This window comes from Zingiber officinale, chromosome 7B (assembly GCF_018446385.1).
Source record: "Zingiber officinale cultivar Zhangliang chromosome 7B, Zo_v1.1, whole genome shotgun sequence".
Taxonomy (NCBI): domain Eukaryota; kingdom Viridiplantae; phylum Streptophyta; class Magnoliopsida; order Zingiberales; family Zingiberaceae; genus Zingiber; species Zingiber officinale.
The window spans coordinates 15,023,571-15,048,770 of NC_055999.1; the positions used below are offsets into that span (position 1 = coordinate 15,023,571).

At 37.5% G+C, this 25,200-nt stretch overlaps 1 long non-coding RNA gene across 1 annotated transcript; it reads left to right on the forward strand.

Moving 5' to 3' along the window:
• The first annotated feature begins 19,479 nt into the window (after positions 1 to 19,479).
• On the forward strand, positions 19,480 to 21,548 carry LOC122005386. Its single transcript, XR_006118389.1, has 2 exons — positions 19,480 to 20,409; positions 20,904 to 21,548. It is a non-coding gene; the product is annotated as an uncharacterized LOC122005386 (long non-coding RNA).
• The last annotated feature ends 3,652 nt before the right edge of the window (positions 21,549 to 25,200 follow it).

Consider the following 25,200-nt stretch of genomic DNA (forward strand, 5'->3'; position numbering starts at 1 on the left):
TAAACATGGCGAGGCACTAGGCCTTCTTGGGTATGGGAGCATCCACCACTTCCTAGACAAAGCCTTTCAACGAAATTTAATATTTAATTTCCTTATAGTAACCCTAGGTTTAACCAAAAGGAATAATCGAATCACAAGATCGAAAAAAAACAAAAGAACACAAACTCGAATCACAAATTCGAAACCTAGAATCATATGCCTCTTGTGTTTGGTATTTCAAAATCTATACAAAGAAAACTAGTATGATGCGGAATAGAATTACTAGTTATACCTTTCTTTGTAAGCAACAACCTCTTGATCTTCTATCGTATTCCTCTTCTTATCTCGGACGTCGTGTGGGCGACGATCTACCAAGATAAGAACCACCCAAGCTTCCTTCTTCTCCAAGCAAGTTTCGGCCACCACAAGAATTCCAAGAGAAGATGAGGTTCAGCCACCACCAAGCTCCAAGGGATACTAAGAAACAAGACCTCCTATCTCTCCTTCTTCCTTTAGCAAGATCCGGCCACCAACCAAGCTCCTTGAGATGAAGATACCGCCGGCCAAGGAAGAAGAATAGGAGAGGGAGAGGAAGAGAAGGGCCGACCACCAACCAAGGAAGAGAGGAATAATAGAAAAGATATTGTTATGAGGTGAGAGACCTCTACCCTCTCTTTTATATTCCTTGGCTTGACAAATAAGGAAAGTTTTATTAAAACTTCCTTATTCACTTTGCCAATGAAAAAAAAGTTTAATAAAATTTCCTTTTCAAACTATATATGGCCGGCCACCTTAATCCCTCCAAACAAGGAAAGTTTTAAACACAAAATTAAAACTTCCTTATTTGTCTTCGGAAATTTTAAATAAAATTTTTCTTTTGAAAATTCCCTTCATGGTTGGTCATAAAAGGAGACTTTTATAATATTAAAATCTCTCTATTAAAACATGTGGATGATTTACAAAAAGGAAAGTTTTCTCTAAAATTTAAATCTTCCTTTCAATCTACAAATAAGGAAAGATATCAAATCTTTTCTTAATCTTTTGTAGAAACTATAAAAGGAAAGATTTAATTTTAAAACTCTCTTTTAAATTATGAGGATGATTACAAAAAAGGAAAGTTTTATCAAAAATTAAAATCTTCCTTTTTAACTACAAATAAGGAAAGATATCAAACCTTTCTCTTAATCTTTTGTAGAAAACTATAAAAGGAAATATTTAAATTTTAAACTCTCTTTTAAAACCATGACTTCCACATAAGAAAGATTTTAAAAATAAAAACCTTTTAATTTATTGTGGCCAGCCACACTAAGCTTGGGTTCAAGCTAGGGTCGGCCACCTAATGAAACTAAATCACCTTGGTTTGGCCGACCCTAGCTTGGGCTCCAAGCTAGGCTTGGCCGTCCACCTTAAGGTGGGTATAATACTTTATAAATAAGAGGCTACAATAGGGACCGAGAGGAGGAATTGGTTTTGGTCTCCCGATGAAATTAAGCTTCTCGTGTTCGCCCTGAACACCCAACTTAATTTCATCAATAATAATTCATACAACTAAAGAATTATTATTGAACTACCGCACCAATCCCAAATTACATTTTGGGCTCCTTATCATGAGTGTGTTAGTCTCCCTGTGTTTAAGATATAGAATGTCCACTAATTAAATGAGTTACTGACAACTCACTTAATTAATATTTAGCTACAAGAGTAGTACCACTCAACCTTATCGTCATGTCGGACTAAGTCCACCTGCAGGGTTTACATGACAATCCTTATGAGCTCGTCTTGGGGACATCATCAACCTAGATTACTAGGACATAGTTTCCTTCTATAATCAACAACACACACTATAAATAATATCATTTTCCAACTTATCGGGCCTATTGATTTATCAAACTAAATCGCACCCTTTGATAAGTCAAAGAAATAAATACTAGATATATGTGCTTGTTATTATATCAGGATTAAGAGTACACACTTCCATAATAACAAAGGTCTTGTTGTTCTTTTATGCAGTCAGTATAAAAAGAACTTATCTTAAATGGTCCTGCTCAATACACTCAGAGTGTACTAGTGTAATTTTATAGTCAAGATAAACTAAAACCAAATTACACTACGACTATTCCAATGGTTTGTTCATTTCTATCTTAGTCGTGAGCTATTATTTATAATTTATAAGGAATTGATAACATGATCTTCTGTGTGTGACACCACACACCATGTTATTTACAATATAAATTAATTGAACAAATACACTTAGCATATAAATGTAGGCATATGACCATTGTGATTCTTTATTTCAAAATAAATGTTTAAAAAAAGCTAGGCTTTTAGTATACACTCTAACAATCTCTCACTTATACTAAAAGACTATGATGTCATATACCCTGCCATACATCTGATTCCCAACCCCTCAACATGCCGATCAAAAGTTCTTGCCTTTAGGGCCTTAGTGAGAGGATCTTCCGGGTCATCATTTGATGTAATCTAGGTGACAACAACTTTTTTCCTCGTTATACGATGTCTCGTATTGGGTGGTACTTACGCTTTATGTGTTTACTTGCCTTATGGGCTCGTGGTTCCTTCGAGTTTGCTACTGCACCATTTATTATTATAATAAACTGTAATAATTTTGGACAAACCAGGAATCACATCTAAGTCCATCATGAAGTTTCTGAGTCATATAACTTCTATGGTTGCCTCAGAGGCTGTCATATACTTAGCTACCATAGTGGAGTCCGGAAAAGCACCTATGCTTAACACTCCTCCATAGTTATGGCTTCAGTTCCTAAAGTAAACACAAACCCCAAGGTCAACTTACTATTGTACCTATCTGATTGGAAGTCAGAATCTGTGTAACCCATAGGGAGCAAATCATCTGCTTGATAAACTAGCATATAATCTCTAGTCCTTCTTAGGTACTTCAATATATGCTTTATAACAGTCCAATGTCCTTGTCCAAGGTTTCTATGATATCTGCTAAACATGCCCACTGTAAAACAGATATCCGATCTTGTGCATATCATAGCATACATTAGGCTTCCGACAGCCGAAGCATAAGGAACTGCCTTCATGTCTTCTATCTCCTTTGATGTCTTCGGAGACATCTTTTTAGATAAAGCTACTCCATGTCTAAAAGGTAGAAAACCTTTCTTGGAGTCTTGCATGCTAAAACGAGCAAGAATTGTATCAATATATGAAACTTGGGACAAGCACAACATTCTTTTCTTGCGATCCCTTATTACTTTGATCCCAAGAATATGTGTGCATTCTCCTAAGTCCTTCATATAGAATTTCTTGGACAACCATACCCTTACTTTCGACAACACTTTGATATTGTTTCCAACTAACAAAATGTCATCTACGTATAGTACAAGAAATATCACCACATTTCCATCACACTTTTTGTATACACAAGACTCATCCAGACACTGAATAAATCCATACAACTGGATTACTTCATTAAATCAGATGTTCCAAGACCTTGAAGCTTGCTTCAGTCCATAAATAGACCAATTTAGCTTGCACACTAGATGCTCTTTGTCTTTTTCAATGAACCCCTCTGGTTGCTTCATATGAATGTTTTCTTCAAGACTTCCGTTAAGGAAAGTTGTCTTGACATCCACTTGCCAAACCTCATAATTCATATGAGCAACAATAGATAAGAGTATCCGGATAGACTTAAGCATTGCTACTGGCGAAAAGGTTTCCTCATAATCGATTCCCTCTTTCTGAGTATACCCCTTCGCAACAAGCCTTGCTTTGAAGGTTTCCACCTTCCCGTCTATCCCTCTTTTCCTTTTGTAGATCCATTTACATCCAATAGCTTTTACACTATTTGATTGTTCTATAAGCTCCCAGACTTTATTAGAATACATAAATTCTATTTCAGAATTTATCGCTTTTTGCCAAGATACTGCATCTTTATCTTGGAGTGCTTCATCATATGTCTGGGGATCAGGTTCATGCTTACCAGGGATCAAGTCTGAAGACTCTCCCAAAAACACGAATCTCTCAGGTTGCTTCATAACTCTCCCACTATGACGAGACACTGTCTGTAGTTGTGTATCATTTGTGATGCGTGTTGCAACTTCTTGTGGTATTTCATCTTGTACTGTTGGTATTAAAGTAGATGTGTCCTCTCTAATTTCTTCTAGAATAATTTCACTCATGAGCTTATGGTTCATTACATAATCTTCTTCTAAAAATCTAGCATTGGTGCTTACAATGATCTTCTGATTTTTAGGATTATAAAACAAATCACCTTTCATTCCCTTAGGATATCCCACAAATAGACAAACTTCTGTACGTGATTCCAACTTGTCAGTATCTCCCTTCAGCACATGTGCTGGACTATCCCATATCTGAATATGACTCAGACAAGGCTTACGCCCATTCCACAATTCCATGGGAGTAAAGGGTACTGATTTAGAAGGTACCATATTTAGAATGTACACTGCTGTTTCCAGAGCATATCCCTAAAACGAATTTGGTAATTCTGAATAACTCATCATCGATCATTTCCATAAGAGTCTTATTCCTTCGTTCTGCCACACTATTCTGTTGGGGTGTACCAGGTGCAGACAATTGGGATTGAATCCCAACATCTGATAAGTAATTCCTAAACTCTCCAAAGAGGTATTCGTAACCACGATCAGACCGTAGTGTCTTGATACTTTTACCATGGTGTTTCTCTATATTAGCCTTGTACTCTTTGAACTAATCAAACATTCAGACTTGCGGCGCATCAAATAAATATACCCATATCTCGAATAATTGTCTATAAAAGAGACAAAATATTCAAAATCACCTCTTGCCTGGATAGACATAGGACCACACAAATCAAAATGAACCAGTTCCAACACATCTTTGGCTTTATACCCCTTTGGCCTTAAAAGGTCTCTTGGTCATTTTACCTTTCAAGCAAGATTCGCAAATTGGAAAGTTTTCCAACACTAATGAACCCAAGAGTCCATTGACTATTAGCCTTTGAATCCTACTCAAGTTAATATGACCAAGCCTTAGATGTCAAAGATATGTTTGATTCATTTCCGAAGGTTCCTTTCTCTTATTAGAATTAGAAGATGTGCTATTAATTTCCATCTGTTGCTTTATGGAAGTTATTAGATTTAGAGTATAAAAATTACCAACTAACATACCATAATAGATAACTTCCCTATTTTTCTTAATAACACCTTTGTTATCAAAATAGACAGAATATCCATTCTTGTATTGTTTAGAAACTGAAATCAAGTTTTTTCTAAACCTTGGTATGTAAAGACAATTTCTCAAAACCAATATTTTATTCCTATAAACATCTCTCACTGCAACAGCCGCTACTTCTGTAGCATTGCCCATGTAAACAGTGATTTCTCCTTCGTGTAGTTGTCGGGTTTTTTGGAACCCTTGCAATGATTTGCAAACATGATCAGTGGTTCTTGTATCTACACGCCAGGTACCGGTAGATAACACCACTAAATATGTTTCAACTATTAGAGAATAAGATATACCTATATTGTTCTTTTCCTACGAGGACAACCCGCCTACAAATGTCCAGACTACTTGCAAATGAAGTACTTGCATTTCGGCTTCTTCATTCCTGCTTTTAGTCCAGTACCTAGAGATCATAAAGTCTTGCCTGTCAGCCCGATTCTAGTGTCCGAAGAGTTCCTTGAGATTGTACATCATGTCATAGCCAGTAGGCATGGTCTAATGCTGATGTTGCAGCACATTTGATATAAAAGCCAAATGTAACTCCGTGCCATCTCATCTGCCTTGGCCCATTTCCTATGATACTTAATCTCCTCTTCACTAGAATCAATATTAGGCACATTAGGGTAGACCTCTAACAGTATAAACTTATAGCGTTCAGCAGTTAGGACAATGTCTAGGTTTCTTTTCCAATCTATGTAATTGGGACCAGTAAGTTTGTTCTCTCTCAGTATAATAGCCAATGGGTTGAAAGTCATCCTAAGAAATAAACTTTTGGTCAAGACTCTAAATTTAGAATAATATTGATTCCTCAAACAATACTATTTAAATTTACCAACACCTCAAACACCGTGAATTTTGCATGCCACGATAGTGTGGACGTATACAAAATCAAACATTTGTAAGAGGAGGTTTACCCATTAATTTTATTCTTGTCAACCTAACTTTATGCCAAATAAAATTAATAGTTGGTTTTTCCTTTGGTCGCACAAATAATAGCAGTAACTCCGATGGGGATGATACTATTAAATGTGCCTAAGTGTATACCATTACTTGATACTTAGTCCATTAAATAGGATTGTGCCCCTTCAGATGGAGAAGATCACACGCTCCTAAATAATTTCCTAGAACCATCCATAAAAGAAGTTTGATCTAGTGATCTGCAAACAAACTCATCCGATGGGGAGGGAGGCACTCAGAGCCAACATGTAAGTTTGTCGCATCACTTACAAACCAGTAATGGAGACCATGAAATTTATCTACTAATCCCTCTCCCACTTAGTTATTTAAGGTGAGGAATTTTAACTATGCAAGCACACATCACAGCAAATAAAGCAACAAATATGGAAAAATAATTTTCCAACTATTATGGCCTTTTCCATCACTGTCCTCCGTGTGCTGCCAACCCTAGCTACTGCCGTCTTTAGCCACTGCAATCGGGTCTAGTCGCTGCATCTATCTTGCTTCTTTTTCCGCTGCGTCTCTGGTCCTCAAAAAGTACCACGCCTTGCAAGGATACGATCCGCGACAAAAATAGAATTTTACATATATCGATCCTATATTCCACAAAGGAATGTACATGTAATCTAGATCGAAACAAAAATGTAAAATCCTAAAACTAATACAGCTCCTGCTATATTTAATACATACAATCATGCGCACACAAAAATGCCCTTGACATGTCCAAGGGTCCAATCACACACAATACCTATAAGTCATAATAGTTAAAGCCTGCAACCACAGAGTTAGCATATCCTACTATTATCCTGTCTAAATTATGTATGACTTGTGCATAATTAAACTGAAAACCAAACACACAGAGACAAACTCTAGCTCTGATATCAATTGTTGGTTGATATTCGGAATATCATACCGGTTCCCCTGTCACGCCCCAGAGGAGTCCCTGCCCGAGAAAATTTCGGCAGCATCTCCCCTGTACGACGGACAATCTGAAATTTTTCTACATCTCACAAATACCTCAGCCACAGGCGGCTGGAATAATAACAACAAAATAAAACATCATCACACAGTTATATATAATTAAACAAAGTAGTAATACTCTGACTCAAAAACCACCCTACTCAACTACACTCGTAAAGCTCAAAACCGACGAACTCACCTCTTCTACCGTCCAGGCAGGCATGTAGTAGAGTAAATCCAAATCATACCAAAAGTCCATCCAATGGAAAGATTCCATACAATATCCATATGTAAAGTCCAAAACAAAACTAAAACAAAGTCTGATAGCGAAAAGCTAAAATAAAACAACAACTCAAAAACCAGCAGAGGAGTAGCACTACGTGCTGTGGGGACCAGCGACTGGAACTCCCTCCTGACAGCATCAACCTGAAAATAACAACAATGGAGGCGGGGTGAGTCCAACACTCAGCAGGTACAATTGATATGCAAAGTAAAGAAACAACACCTAGCACTAATCATGCGTACAGTCTCCTGATAAGAAAGATAAAAATGCATCTGAAGTAAACAGGAGAATACTGTACTAACCAGGTCCTGAGTATAAGGTCAAACAGTCCGAGTGGTATAGGGATCCTGTATGCATGTCAAACATAGGTATCCAACAATATGTAGCATATAAATGCGATAAACACAAACACAATCAATAAATGCATCATGCATATGATGCCAATGATCCGTCTGGTCACCCCGACGCCAGTCGATCATCTCACACAATAGTGAGGCCGAGTGGGTAGAGTGTGACAACGTGCACTCTGTCGTCACTACTCACGATGAGTGACCGAGTGGACGGGATGCTGTTGAGTACACCTATCCTCCTACCCCAAATCATAGATGGGGGCGCGCAATCAACTCCCGGTACACGATGGCGGGGAGGAATCCTCCGGATAACACGTCGTGTCACACTACCCATGAGCGGACCAGCGGTGCCTAACGAGTCCTTGCGACACACTCTGCACGAATCGACCACTAACCCGAGTGGTGGTGTGTGCGATCCATGTAGCGGCGATGTGCTCAACAATAATGGGCGGACTATCGCAGCATGCAATCATGCAAATGATGCATGTCAATAACCATATAAACATCGACCTAATCCATATATATAGAAAAGTGCACCCTAGGTCAAAGAATCATATCGAATCAAAGGTACACAGAAGGTATAAAAACCTAGGTCCTGAACATGGTGAAGCATGGTATATCACTATCCCCTATAAGCATGTATAAACAGGTAAAATATACATGAGATGCAAACCAATCAATCAATCAAGCATGTACCAAGATTTGGGTAGTGATTAACCGAAACAGATAAGAAACACAATTAATGCAACATGTTAATTTCATTACTAAGCATATCAAAGACAAAAAGTCAAAAGTACCCGCCTCCAAATCGAAATGGTCCAGTCCGACAAATCGAGATACTCGTCTCGAATCAAAGTCCTGTAAATAACCGTATAGTTTAGCTAAATTTAATTATAAGCAAAATAGCTAAATCAAAATATTTTCCTTCAAGAACCCTAATTAAATTGAACTCAAAATCAATTAGGATTAGCTCCATTAACCCTAACGATCAAGGTGAACAATATTTAACCATGTAAATCCAAATTCACCACAAAGATCAGATACCTGATTCACTAATAGGGCAGAACCCTTACCTCTAATTTCACCGATCTGTTGTATCAAGGATCTGAAAAAAAACCAAAAGGTACAGATCTAGTGATGATCCACAGTAAATATAGGGCAAGAATAAAACACGAGATCAAGATCTAAACCTTCACCTTGCTATCACAATACCAAATCACTACTGCTCTGAGCAGAAGGCAAGGCTCAGAGCTAGGGCACAGAAGGGGCAGTAGCGCGAGAGGAGAAAATCTCACCACTGGACGGCTAGAGAATCGGCGCCAGGGCTGAGCAAAATCGCGTGAGGAAGAGAAAGGGGATGAGCTTGGCAATGTGGCTCGGCATCACGGTGGTGTCAACAAAGAGGCTCAGTAGTGGTGAATCAGCAGAGGCGATACCTAGGGCTCATTGTCGCGGAAATCAGAAGGAGGGCCGATAGTCGACATCGGCTCACAAGGACGAGCGGCGCGTCTTGATCCCAGCGGTGGAGAAGGCTCGGTTGGCGGCGCTAGGGCTGATGAGCGACTCGGCCAACGGTGGCTCGTGCTCGCCGGCACTTGGGCAAAGACAGAGGAGAAGGAAGAAAAGGAGGTGGCCGAGGGTTTACGGCTTCAGCGAGGAAGAAACCGCCGAGCCAGCGGTTAGGGCACGCCGGCGGTTAGGGCTCGGCGTCGGGAAGAAGAAGGGAAGAGGGCTCGGGTGCGCGAGGGAGAGAAACGGAGGAATTAAGGAAAATAAAGAAAAATATAAAGAAAAAGAAAAGGAAAAAGGAAAAGAAAACAAAACTTTTCCTTATTAAAACTGGATAGCCTAAACAGGCTTTTCCGGGCCCCATCTTGATCCCCGTTAACTCGTCCGTACAAGCTCCGAAAATTTTTCGAAAAATTTCCAAAAATTCATGAAAATTTTCTTATTAATATTTGCCTATTTTCCGGTATTTTACATCCCCAGTACAAAAATTTTGTACAAGTCCTGAACCATTCCTAACAACCTATTGTGTTCTTTAGAAATTAAATTAGGAATCACAAACAGAACTTAACATTATTGATTCCAAATTTAACTTATCTATTCTTAGAGGTTTAGACTTAGATCGTAAACGATACTTAACATTATTGATCCAAATCCACCCATGTTACAAATTTAATTAAATATTAATTTCAGAGATTAGCATCTAGGTTAAACATGGCGAGGCACTAGACCTTCTTGGGTATGGGAGCATCCACCACTTCCTAGACAAAGCCTTTCAACGAAATTTAATATTTAATTTCCTTATAGTAACCCTAGGTTTAACCAAAAGGAACAATCGAATCACAAGATCGAAAAAAAACAAAAGAACACAAACTCTAATCATAAATTCGAAACCTAGAATCATATGCCTCTTGTGTTTGGTATTTCAAAATCTATACAAAGAAAACTAGTATGATGCGGAATAGAATTACTAGTTATACCTTTCTTTGTAAGCAACAACCTCTTGATCTTCTATCGTATTTCTCTTCTTATCTCGGACGTCGTGTGGGCGACGATCTACCAAGATAAGAACCACCCAAGCTTCCTTCTTCTCTAAGCAAGTTTCGGCCACCACAAGAACTCCAAGAGAAGATGAGGTTCGGCCACCACCAAGCTCCAAGGGATGCTAAGAAACAAGACCTCCTATCTCTCCTTCTTCCTTTAGCAAGATCCGGCCACCAACCAAGCTCCTTGAGATGAAGATACCGCTGGACAAGGAAGAAGAATAGGAGAGGGAGAGGAAGAGAAGGGCCGACCACCAACCAAGGAAGAGAGGAATAATAGAAGAGATATTGTTATGAGGTGAGGGACCTCTACCCTCTCTTTTATATTCCTTGGCTTGGCAAATAAGGAAAGTTTTATTAAAACTTCCTTATTCACTTTGCCAATGAAAAGAAAGTTTAATAAAATTTCCTTTTCAAACTATATATGGCCGACCACCTTAATCCCTCCAAACAAGGAAAGTTTTAAACATAAAATTAAAACTTCCTAATTTGTTTCCAGAAATTTTAAATAAAAATTTCTCTTTTGAAAATTCCATTCATGGTTGGTCATAAAAGGAAACTTTTATAATATTAAAATATCTCTATTAAAATATGTGGATGATTTACAAAAAGGAAAGTTTTCTTTAAAATTAAAATCTTCATTTCAATCTACAAATAAGGAAAGATATCAAATCTTTTCTTAATCTTTTGTAGAAACTATAAAAGGAAAGATTTAATTTTAAAACTCTCTTTTAAATCATGAGGATGGTTACAAAAAAAGGAAAGTTTTATGAAAAAAATTAAAATCTTCCTTTTTAACTACAAATAAGGAAAGATATCAAACCTTTCTCTTAATCTTTTGTAGAAAACTATAAAAGGAAATATTTAAATTTTAAACTCTCTTTTAAAACCATGGCTTCCACATAAGAAAGATTTTAAAAATAAAAACCTTTTAATTTATTATGGCCGGCCACACCAAGCTTGCGTTCAAGCTAGGGCCGGCCACCTAATGAAACCAAATCACCTTGGTTTGGCCGACCCTAGCTTAGGCTCCAAGCTAGGCTTGGTCGTCCACCTTAAGGTGGGTATGGGTGAGTATAATACTTTATAAATAAGAGGCTATAATAGGGACCGAGTGGAGGAATTAGTTTTGGTCTCCCGATGAAATTAAGCTTCCCGTGTTCGCCCTGAACACCCAACTTAATTTCATCAATAATAATTCATACCACTAAAGAATTATTATTGAACTACCGCACCAATCCCAAATTAAATTTTGGGCTCCTTCTTATCATGAGTGTGTTAGTCTCCCTGTGTTTAAGATATAGAATGTCCACTAATTAAATAAGTTACTGACAACTCACTTAATTAATATTTAGCTACAAGAGTAGTACCACTCAACCTTATCGTCATGTCGGACTAAGTCCACCTGCATGGCTTACATGACAATCCTTATGAGCTCCTCTTGGGGACATCATCAACCTAGATTACTAGGACACAGTTTCCTTCTATAATTAACAACACACACTATAAATAATATTATTTCCCAACTTATCGGGTCTATTGATTTATCAAACTAAATCGCACCCTTTGATAAGTCAAAGAAATAAATACTAGATATATGTGCTTGTTATTATATCAGGATTAAGAATACATACTTCCATAATAACAAAAGTCTTGTTCTTTTATACAGTCAGTATAAAAAGAACTTACCTTAAATAGTCCTTCTCAATACACTCAGAGTGTACTAGTGTAATTTTATAGTCAAGATAAACTAAAACCAAATTACACTACGACTATTCCAATGATTTGTTCCTTTCCATCTTAGTCGTGAGATACTGTTTATAATTTATAAGGAATTGATAACATAATCTTCTATGTGTGACACCACACACTATGTTATCTACAATATAAATTAATTGAACAACTACACTTAGCATATAAATGTAGGCATATGACCAATGTGATTCTTTATTTCAAAATAAATGTTTACAAAAAGCTAGGCTTTTAGTATACACTCTAACAGATTAGTCCTCAGAAACTCCGGCTACTCAAGTAACTCCTTATGGGTGGAGAAACCTCACCACAACACCAACCAAGAATACTTGGACACAAAGGAAACCTTGAGCACTTATGACTACTAATTAGGTTTTAACCAGTCTAATTTCATCACCTTGGTCAGCCATCCCAAGCTCCATTTTATAGAGCTTGGGAAGAAACAACATGGTTATTTTACCGTTACTAGTCGACTGGTCCTTGCACCAGTCGACTGGTGTATGGCCAACGACTCTTTACCAGTCGACTGGTGTCAACACCAGTCGACTGATTCCTGTAGTTTGGGCACAGAACCTCTCTGTGCTCATCCTCAGTCGACTAGCACAACCCTAAACCTAAGGTTTCCCTTCCCAAGTATATTTCTCTAGCACTCAAACCCTCACGACTCACTTGACTCTTCTTCGCAGCTTTGCCCTCTTGTCTTTAAGCCAACTTCCTTTAGATCTCATCCCTCGGATGCATCCCAGCCTGAGGCTCATTCCAATGTCATTCTTCGCGTATGCCTCGAAGTCGCTTCCCTTAGCCCTTGTCCTTACTGCCTTGTCCAAGGTCTCTCGGATGCTCCATCCTTCACCGGACCTGAAGCCATCAAGCTGAGTTATATGTGTATCCTACAAATCTGCACAACTCAAATACACATATCAATACAAGGGTGAACCTAACTTAAACTCTTTGCCCAAACACCAAAATACATGGTCGCACAGACCATTGAGATTGCTCCAACAATTCATGCATCCAGTCTCATCACTAGGCGATAGGTTCATATGCTCTACTGTCACGTCTTGACTTCTACATTTTTGATCATAGGGGTAGATATGACACAGGGTACATCAACTTCCCTTAGTGCATATGATGAGATTGGCCAGCGTTAACTTGTATTAGTGCATATAAATGTCACCGCTCAGGGGGACTGGCTTGGAGAGTGAGCCCTCAGCCAGATATTCCAGACGAGGCTGAGGAGGATATGCCACCTTTCATTTCGGCTGAGGGGGAGGAGATGCCAACATTTATGATAAAGGAGCTCGTTGGACCTCTTCTGAGCTCAACCCAACCCTCAACCTTGACCAAGCCCTCGACTTCGCTTTCTGTAGAGGATCGACTTGCTAGACTTGAGGAGTCTTCCTCACTGATCTGGTAGTCAGTCTCGGAGGGGTTCACCTTTCTCTGGGGAGAGATGACCACCAGATTTACCTCTCTCCAAGAGAAGATGACCATCGAATTTTGGCAGCCATATCTATAGATGCAGTCGATCCTTCGAGCTTTACGAGTGACCGATCAGCCTCCACCTCCACCTGCCAATGATGACCAGACTTAATTGTATTCAGGGCATTCATATATATTGTGTATCTGCGTGACTTGATCTATATATTCAACTACTTTTTTACCACTTTATTTGGATAATCTAAGAAATTTCTTTTTGAAATAGTAGGATATATTTTTCCTTAAACCAACTTTCAAGTGATTTTTTAAATTCTAGGCTAAATAAATTTAAGAATAAGTTTTCTAAAAATTCTTGTTTCCTTAGTATATCAAAATGTATTTTGGCCTTAGTTTAGATTGCACCTATAGAAAGTATGATCATATATATCTAGGTAACGAGCATTTCATAAATACACTAAGTCTACCTTAATTGTGTATTCAAAAACTTAGAACAGTGTGAGATGTATATGCCTATTGCTTGGACTTCAGATGCTAATATTAGTGCATCAACATAAGTTTGGTTGAAAAATACCAATATTATAGTAATCAGGTTAAGTAGTATATTTTAGTCAAACACTAACCGAATACATTTACTTAACTTGACTAACCAAGTGGACGCTACTATCTTCTGGTAGTTAGTTAGTAACTAATTGTTAGACATTTAAGACAAATTTTAAGATGAATATTATTTTTTTTAAAAAAAAATATTATATCTGGTTCAGGGGAGGATATTTGAAAACTACTTTCAAAATGATTTAATTCTTCTCTTACTCCTTTTTGCAAACTAAAAAAGATTTTGAAACTTACTCAATTTTTTAAATGTTTTGATTAATTATTTTAAAATTTTCTTTGAAAAACTCTTTGTAAACTTTGTGTAAAAAATAGTTAAAAATGTTTTGCAAAAGAAATTGGTTTGAAAAACTATTTTCTTTGAAATATTACTTTCAAAACTTCCTTTCAAAACTTGCTAGAAATATATTTTTTTATTATCTGCTTTGAAAACCAAAAATAAAAGTGTTTTAAAAAATACTTTAAAAACTTCTTTGGTAGAAAATGTGCTGCAAAAATAATTTAAAAAATCTTTTAAAAAGTATTTTATCACTTTGAAAATTATTTTGAAAATTGCTTTACTCTTTACAAAATACCTTTCAAAACTTGCTTTGCAAAAATTCTTACACTTTTTCAAATATTTGTTGTGAAAAATTAAATGCAAGTGTCTTGAAAGTTACTTTAAAAATACTTTGAAAAATACTTTAAAAGATGTTTTTAAAAACACTTTGAAAGGTTTTTAAAATTTTTAAAAATTATCCTTTCACTTTCAAAATTATCTTTAGCAAACCCTTTTAGTTTGTTTGAAAACCATTTTGAAAATGCTTCCAAAATCATTTTTAGGTAAATTTCTTTGAAAACACTTTAAAATGTTTTACAAAATTCTTGCAACAATTTTTTTTTAAAAAAATATATTTTGAAATCTATCTTGCAAACTTCTTTCATAGTTTAAGGTTTGTAAAATGATTTGTTTTAGCAAATTAAATTTTCAAGTTTTGAAACCTTTTTGAAAAGTTTAAAATTTCTTTCAAAATACTTTAGAAAATTTTTTAACTCCTCCCTCCAATAAACCTACAAATTTTTATAATTACTCTGAAAGTTTTATGCTTACTAAAATTTTATTACAATTTTCATAATTTGGTATTTTTATCTGCATAGTTTTTGATGAATACTAAAGGGGGAGAGTAGGGGATTAAGTTAGAAAAAATAAATGATCAAGTGAAGAAACAAAGAATATCAAGTTATTGTATGCATTGTTTTTATCTAACTACATTTTTATGCACTTATTTTTCCTAATTTTAACACAGGTTGTCATTGCATCAAAAAAGGGGAGATTGTTGGTGCAATTTGCACTAATAGTTTAACTCAGGTTTTGATAAATAACAAGTTAAGTTAGGTGTTTTATAATCTAATGCATTTACCGAGCGTGCAAGGTTTGATGAGTCTAGGGGACCTGACACTAGGATGAAACCCAACTAGGTTTGAGGACCTAATAATGTTGGATTGAAAATAATTTAGATATCTCCACAATGGTATGATATTGTCCACTTTGGGCTTAAGCACTCATGGTTTGCTCTTGGGCTCTACCCAAAAGGTCTCATTCCAATGGAGATATCATGCATCCTTATAAACTCATGATCTTTCTCATGTGTTTTCAATGTGGGACTATGTTTACAATCTTGCAACCCCAACAATCCCCCCCTCAAACAAAGGACCACAGGCTTCCGATGTCCGATCCTCGACCCACCAGGTCTTCTTACCCCTCGGTCCACCCGACCTACTAGGACTTCTTTGCCTAGTCATAACTAGGACTTCCTGCCTGGTGTCTGGTCCTCTTAATCCGAACATAGGAGCCCCCACTTTCTTTGTTCGAGGTCAATATTGTACCCAGATGGCTCAATTAGGCCATAGCTCTTGTGCACAGTCGGCGGTTAAATCTTCTGACAGTCCAGACTCTGATACTAATTTTTAGGATCGTAAAGAATTTAGATATCTCCACAATGATATGATATTGTCCACTTTGAGCCTAAGCCCTCGTGGTTTTGCTCTTAGGCTCTACTCAAAAGGCTTCATCTCAATGGAGATATCATACATCCTTATAAACCCATGATCTTTCCCATGTATTTTCAATGTGGGACTATGTTTGCAACCTTGCAACCCCAACAGATAGTTGGTGTGAAGCCCAGATAGGTCAAAAGTAGGGGTGTCAAAAATGAACTCGACCCGACGACCCAACTCGAGTCGACCCGAAAAAAATCAGGTTCGGGTTGGGCATTTTCGGGTTCGGGTTCGGGTCGGGTTCTGGTTGATCCGGGTTGACTTTTTTAAGTATAGGGTTTTATGGGTTTTTTTGGGGTTAAATCAAATTTTATTTTAAAAAATTAGATGTTTTTATGTATATTAATATCATGTTTGTATGATAATGATAGAGTATTGAGATAAAAGCGAAGAATTATAGGGAAAATAGCACAAAAAAGTCATTTTGAATTGAATTTTCGGGTTGTATGGGCCGAGTTCGGGTTGATCGGGTTGGTCGGGTTCGGGTTCGGGTTGAAGTGTTTTGGGTTGAACTCGGGTTCGGGTCGGGTTCGGGTTGGGTTAAAAAAAAAAACTCAACCCGACCCAACCTGACCCGACCCACCCGAATTGACACCCCTAGTCAAAAGGCAGACCTGATATCTTGTGTGAAGTCCAACTAGGTCCACGGGGCCTAACAGTTGGCCGAAGTCCAGTTAGGTTTGTGAACCTGATAACTGCAAGAAAACCTAGTGGGTCGAGAGACTAGTCGATAAACTATAAGTTGGTAAGTGAAGGTAAGTCACTGGAGGAGAGTGGATCAGTGAAAACCCATCTCAGTTGAGGGGACAATAGACGTCGGTCCAATTTAGGTCCATTTCAAAAACATAAATTGAAACCCTGACTAGATCCTGATCTGGAGGATAGTATCTAAGTCATAAATTAATCATATTATAAATTATGCTAACTTTATTTTACAGGTTAAATATTTTTGTTGGACTAACATATTTTACAGGGCAAAGGAAGCACAAAAGGCCTTGGGTGAACAGTGTCTGAGGCGCCTTTCATGAGACAGAAGACGCCATGAGTCTGTTCATGGAAGGAGCCTTCGAAGGCTTAGAAGGCGTCTTCCATCGGATAAAATCAGACTTCGTCGACAATAAGGGGTGAACTATTCGAGATCAAATTTTATGCATTGAAGGCTTCTTCAATGCTATGGAAGGCACCTTCCACACTCCATAAAAGAGCATCTTGACCAGCCCTTCAACACACCTTAATTTACAAGCTTCTACAAGTCTAGTTGGCATTCTGATTACTCCGACTTCCTGCTGCTGCTTTAAAGAAGTCTTTCTACCACCAAACTGCTTTTCTGAGTCATCTGATCATCTCCAGCAAACCGACAGCAACACATGAGCGTGCTCTAAATTGTTGGTAACTTTTAATAGTGTTGCAATTTTCATATTACTGCTTTAAAAGGGAAGTGTAGACTATTACATTGTCCCTATCTTTGTATTCGATTACCTCTTCTGGCAGTTCCGGAAGAGGTGTTCAGTAGGGGTGTCAATTCGGGTGGGTCGGGCTGAGTTTTTTTTTTTAACCCAACCCGAACCCGACCCGAACCCGAGTTCAACCCAAAACACCTCAACCCGAACCCGAACCCGACCAACCCGATCAACCCGAACCCAACCCATATAACCAGAAAATCTGATTCAAAACGACTTTTTTGAGCTATTTTCCCTATAATTCTTCACTTTTATCTCAATACTCCATCATTATCATACAAACATGATATTAATATACATAAAAACATCTAAATTTTTAAAATAAAATTTGATTTAACCCCAAAAAACTCATAAAAGCCTATATTTAAGTCAACCCGGGTCAACCCGAACTCGACCCGACCCAACCCAAAATTTTTTTACTCTCCAACCCTCCAACCTGAACTTGAAAATGCCCAACCTGAACCTGATTTTTTTCGAGTCGACTCGGGTTGGGTTGGGTCGGGTTCATTTTTGACACCCCTAGTGTTCAGTGAATTATCCATCAATACGTCCGCGAGACCTGAGTCTTGGAGTAGGAGTCGCCGAAGGCTCCGAGTCAACTAAAATCGATTGAATTTTTTTTTGTGTTCTTTTTAGTTTAATCTTTCCGCTGGAATTTTACTTTAAATTTATAAAATAACTCTGTTTTTTAAAAAAACAAGTGTTTCACCCCTCCCCACTCTCATGTGCTCACGATCCAGCAGTGAAGAGCACATGGGGTGAGCATAATCACCTTTTGTTATAATAATTTGCTGAGATGGTAAGTAGATGTCAAATTTATCCAATGAGCGAAGGATCAAATTCTAGGGTTGACGGGGCATAAATCCCTGTGTCCTAGCACAACTCACTCTCTCATCTATCTTACCTTTCAATCATTGTAATTTACCTCCCTTGTGATGGTCCTGGGGTGGACTGAAAGGGGCACTGGGGGCGAGCTTTTGCTCAAACGGTTAGCTTTGTCATTCCCACATAGGGGTCTATTCGGTACTTGATTTACTCCTTCTCGATGGCATGGGGCAGTCATGGGGGTCGCACAGATTTCACCTTTTACAACATAGTTAGCTTTCCGATCGCCCCTGCGAGATAGTGCAGTTGGTACTTACATGTAATGTTGTTGTAATAATTATGAGATTGATTCCCAACGTGTGCAAAATTCATTGTATGTCACCTGACTCTATACAAAGAACTATTGTGCTAGGCAAAGTCCCTGTGATTTACCTCCCTTCTTCTAGATTGCATGAACAGTCCTAGAGGGGCCCCGAGCAATGGTGAAGCCAGGCTTAAGGTTACTCGGGCTGTAGCCCGGGGGCCGGCTAAAGTTGTATTAATTTTACCTATTGATTGCATTGATTTTTAATTCCCAAGTAGAAAAAGGAACCCCTTTGGAGGACATTTGTAGCCCAGGCCGGCTATAAATCCTGGCTCTGTTATTGCCTTTAGGTGAGGGTTATCACTTTTTATTGCAACAGTTAACTTTCTTGTCTCCCTAAGGGCGTAATTGAGTTAGTACTTAACTGATAGATTTGCATTGATAATAGTTTGAGTTAAGTGGTAGATTTACATCAATGGATAAGAGTTTTAGTCGCGACTATGATAAGTGGGTCACTTTAATTGATTTATCTCTCTCTACACAATGAACAATGCTTTATATCCTCTCGGGGTGGTGCTGTGATTAAGATATAGGATGTTATCACATAAAATATTGAAGTTAAAATTAGGCACGTTCGAATATATTTTTCCTCATGTCTTGATCATCTACACTACTAATTAATAATCACTGTTAATTTATCTCCTATGTATCTTTTGTCACGTGCCGATGAACAGAGCTTTATCATCACCCAACTACTCTAGATGGGTTTGGGTGTTTTTTTGCTTAGCTTCCAATCAGGAGTTGGGTGAACGATGACATTCGGAGAAGGCGATTAGGCTCGCCCCATGGTGGTGGATGACATGTCCACATGGAGGCGCCTTAATTTATTCTTCTTACTGGAGAGGGGTAAAAGATCAGGTTTTGCCATTTGGGCGATCGATTCGCCATCGATTAGTAACTGATGCTTAGCTTCTTGCTTTCGCCGTTCGATCCGCCGATTTGTGCGAGCGAACAGTGTTTATTTCCTCTTCGGTTAAGAATGGGATTTTAATTATTCGTCAATTGGATAGGAATTTTGATTTTTTTTTTCCCCGCCTATTTCTTGCTTTTGTGCAAGAACTGGGTTTGAATCTGATGCGTGATGGGTTTTGATTTGTTCTCTGGCTGGTGTATAGTACAATTAGGGTTTGTCTGTATGCAAGAGAGGATGGGAATCATCTCTTTAGCAAAAAGGGAGGGTTAGCATTTGTAGTTTGGTTTGGGGTCTGGGTCGCACAATTAAATAGGGGTTTTCCATATCCATTTCTTTGGAATACAATGCACACTGCACACTGCACAATTGCATCCATTTTCTTTTTATCATTTCATGGATGATGCTTTTGGTTTGCATGGAGCTTCTCTTGGTTGTTGTTTTATTTGGTTTCGTTAGTAGTTATAACTAAGGTTGCATGCAGTGAAAAGTTGGAAATTCTTTGTTTGCTTCGACTTTCTTGAGGGAAATAAACATGATACATATATTGCTCTAGACCTAAACTAACCTGCTGTTTTCTGTTTTCTGTTTTCGACGCATTATTCATGGCCAGTTTTGGGCAGGTAGAAACTGATGAATGACAGGCAATTTCCTGATCGAAAATTGTGGTTCAAAAAGATTGTTTCCTTTTCATTGCATGCTGCAAGTTAATACTTTAAGCTTCTGGTAACTAACACGAAAGCAACTGCCATTTTGTCTTTCCTAGTGCATGTGCCTTATGGAGTATTTTGCCTGAACTTTTTAATTATTAGTTCAATATTCAACCACTTGGATTTTTATTATGTATTTTTCACCCTTTGATGTATTATACATATGCTCATGCAGGTTATAAGTTTTATAGATCCATTTTATAATTCTCGATTCATTACTTAATGATAACTATGATATACATCTTACTAGACATCATAAATACATTATTTTTTCGGTAACCTTGTATACTTCTATCCAACCTAAGCATATTTTATAAATTTTGTTAGAATCAAGAACTTGACAAAAGAAACAGTGTGCTTAAACTAGCTATATTCAATGCACTTTAATGTGTATACATACATGCAAGCAAACTATTAATGTTCATATTTCAGCATATTTGGATTCGATTTACCATCTAAATCTTACTAAACTCAGTTTCTTGATAAAATTTACTCATGTTTGATTTTCAGTGAGAAACATTTACTTAATGCATCCACCTAAAACCTTCTGGACATATTATTGTGATTGTTTCAAGCTATGGAGGTAGCATCCAAGGGGCTTCCCACCAAAGGAAAAGAATCTCTTTCTGGGATTGATGGCAAGGAACATTCAGAGATATGCAATCATTTTACCATTTGGTAATATCAAATGTGCACATGAAGGGATATCAAATTTGAAGAGAATCAAGATAGTTCGTGCAAACTTACCTCTGCTTTTTCTGTAGATGAATCTCAAGTAGGAAAAGACAAAACTAGAATGGCTGTTTGTAAAAACAATTCTGCCATTGCTTCTCTCTCATAAGTATTCTCATACTGTTTGTAACAAACCAAATGGAGGTGCTAGCACTGGAGGTTCTAAAGGATTTCTGAAATTAAGCAGCACCAATCTGGCAGCACAGAGAGGCAGTCAAGGGACCAATTCAAAAGGAAAAACTGATGTAATCAATGAGAGTAGAAAGATGCTTGGAACTGATCTTGGTGCTGCAAAAGATAATACTCTAACTACCATCTCAGATAAGATCTTCAATTGTAATTCAGTGGATTTAGAGCAGAGAAACCATGAAGCGTCACACTGTAATATGCATTTGTTGAATAGTGTGAGCTCTCGTCGAATCATGAACGGTCTCATTGGCATTTCACATGGAAAAGTGAACCATAAAAAGCCCCAAAAGCTACGTTTTGTTGAAGACATTATGAAAATTGAAGAGGTACCTGTAAGATTTGCAATCACGATGGTAAAAGGTAATTATGCTCGTCCTCAACGTCCTCGTCAATCTATTCCATGGCCAATACGGACAATACGGAATATAAATACATCATATATATATATATATATATATATATATATATATATATATATATATATATATATATATATATATATATATATATATATATATATATATGATGTATTTGTGCTTCAATTCAAGTATAATTGAATGATAATATAAATTTCTTCATCTCTAAAGCTCAATAGAAAACGAGACAATAGCTTGTACCGGCTTGATTCCATCGCAATACTATAGTCTCTTACTTGCCACGGGAATATCTCGTGAACGCAATGGATGTCTTCCACAGGATTGAGCCGACAAAATCATGTTTCTCTTCAATGGGGGAGAAGAAGCTAGAAGAAGAGAGTTAGGTTCAGCATGTCCTAATGAACATTATTTTTTTCCTTTTATACTTGGCCCAACCTATGGGGACTATCCACCATAAAAATTCATGTCTTATTAACAGTACATCAATGTTAATGAACCGGGGTTATAGGATCTATACATTAGATCCACATCCATTTCATCCAAACTCTCTTTATATGCATTAAAGTATTAGATAATTGAATTGAGTTTAGTTACTTTAATGACAATTAATTGTGTGTATGTCAATCAAGTGTGAGCCCAATCTTATGGAGATTAAGTCCACCAATGTTGACTCAATTAGATCTAGTCCACCCATGTAGACTTAATCCTATAATCTCTCACTTGGGCTATACTTGATTCCTTATACACCACGTACCCCTAAGTTGAGCTCAATATGTCAAACTTTATGCGTTAAATTCCTCTTTAAACAATCTCACCCATTAAATCAATTATTATAGGACTAAAGAAGTCATAGCTACTATAACTGTAACAAGATCCAATAATAATTACAGTACTAATATCATTAACGACATAAATCAAATGTGGATGTGTAGTACAAGAATGACATGAAATATGATCTACAAGTGTCCATTCTCAATAAGTCCTCTTTATGATCCAAACGGATCCAAATCATATTTACCAAAACCTTATGCTAAACTACAGTAGTAAATCATGATTCAACTTTATGACTCCAAATGGAGTACACATCATATTTACAATAACCAAATGTGAAACTGCAATAATAAATATAACATTCATATGTCAAAGAAAGTCAAAATCATTCACACATATAAGAAAAATTGTAGTATATACAATGAGCCAAAAATATGTGTTCATAAACATAGAGCATCGCACAAAATACAGATTCTTACACAATGGGTACTTCATCAAAAGGAAGAACCCCTATATTTAGCATATGCTGTTGAAACACCTTGGGTGGTAAATCCTTAGTGAGTGGATCCGCTAACATGGAATTTGTCCTTATATGTTCTATCATTATTTGACCATTTTGAGCTCTTTCTAACCGCCAAAAATTTTATGTCGATGTGTTTAAACTTTGACGAACTGTGATTGTTCTTGGAATACAATTCTGTAGCTTTATTATCACAGTTGATCATCAATGGCTTATCAATGCCTCTAATGATTTGTAACCCCGTGATAGGGTTCCGCATCCATATATCGTGGTTGGAAGCTTCATAGTAGGCTATGAACTCTGTCTCCATGGTAGAAGTGGCTATTAGCATCTGTTTGACATTTTTTCATGATATGACCCTTCTGCCAACATGAAGACAACCTAAAGTGGACCTCCTGCTACCTAAGCATTCAATAAAATCGGAGTCTGAATATCTAATGATTTCTAGATGACTCGATCTTCGATATGTGAGCATGTAATCCTTCGTTCTTCGTAGATGCTACATAACCCTCTTTACGATTTTCCAATGTGCTGGTCCAGGGTTACTCAAATATCTACCCAACATCCTCACAATGTATGCAAGATCCGGATACGTAGATACCTGAGCATATATCAAACTCCCTACTGCTGATGCATAGGGGAATTGCTCCATTTCTTTGATCTCAAGTTCATGTCATGAACATTGTTGCAAGCTAAGTCTATCACCCTTTGCCACCGGAGTGTCACCGGGAGTACAATTCTACATGCCATACCGAATGAGTGTTAGTGCATGGAGCATCAGACGATTGAACATGTATTTTGATAATGGTAAAGGGTTTAAAGTTAAGGTTACTTGTTGTCTAACAAGTATGAATGAGCTTGTAGGAAAGTCCTAAGTATTCTTAGGCAAAAGTCATAGTGGATTCTAGGCAGGTGAAAAACCCTAGGGGGAGGTAACCCTAGGTCCTAGGAGTGGTAGCCCTAGGTTATGGAAAGTCCTAGTTACGGTTAAATAACGAAGTCCTGGTATGAGGGACTGAGCGAAGTCTTAGCGGGTCGAGGACTTTAGGTGAAATCCTAGAATCGAGGACTCTAGTTGAAAATCCGAAGGGGGGGGGGGGGTTGTGGACTAGGTAAAAGTCTGGACGGATCGTGGAGCGGATTTTCAGTTTGAAGTTATGAAATCTTAGATGCTGAGCAAAAGTCCAAATGGTCTGGAGTGTTGGGGATCGGATGGTCGGCTAGAAGGGGGATTGAATAGACGTTGCCCCCAAGACGATTGCTTCCTACGTATTCATTAGTGCATAGCGGAAAACAAAGAATACAAATACAAATACAAATATAAAAGCTAAAGACTGAACAAGAAAGCAAACTGCTAACACATTTCCTTTAACCTGGTTCGGAGATTATGTAACACCCATGAATTTCTTAAGCTAAGTATGTGAAGATTTAAGATAGAACCAAAAATATATAAAAGAAAAGGAATTGGTCAAGGATTGAACCTTGAACCTTTTTAAGCTAAGGATTATGGAATTACCACTAGATCATCATAATTTATTGTTAAAAGAGGAATGGAAATTCTAGATAAAGTTAAGAGCATGATAAAAAGAAGGAAGCAAGGAAAATTCAATTAGCTTTCTTTCTCCTTCTCTTGATTAAGAAGAAAACGAGAAAAAGACAAATTGTCTTCCTCTCCTTCCTTCTCCTTTAATTTTCGTGGGTTGATGAGATGAGGGATTTGGAGAGCAAAGGGGGATGAATGAAGACATTTTCTTCATCATTAAGAGAATAAAGGATGAGTTAAGAAGAAGGGAAGGCAAAGTTTCTTTTTGCTTCTTACTCCCACCTAGCATAAGAGGAAAAACAAAGAAGGGAGTTCATTTTCTTCCCTTTCCTCACCATTACCGTGACCTAGAGCCTCCCCTCTCCCCTTTCCGAAAATCCAACTAAGGTTTTCTCCTTAAGAAAACCAAACCACAAGAAGGGGTCCTCAAGATCTATCTCTCACAAGCAAGAGAAGCAAAAGGGAGCACTAGAAGGAGAAGCTCTCTTCTTCCTCTTCACAAAGGGTATCTTCTCTTAGGGAAAAGATCAAGCAAGAGGATGTGAGTATCCCCTCACCTGTGGTATAAGTTGTTATATGATTTTGTTCGAGTTTAGATGGATTAACAACCTAGGGTTTCTTTTGGAAACTTTCGGCCATGACACTTTGTAAGGCCTATGGAAGATCAAAACCAAA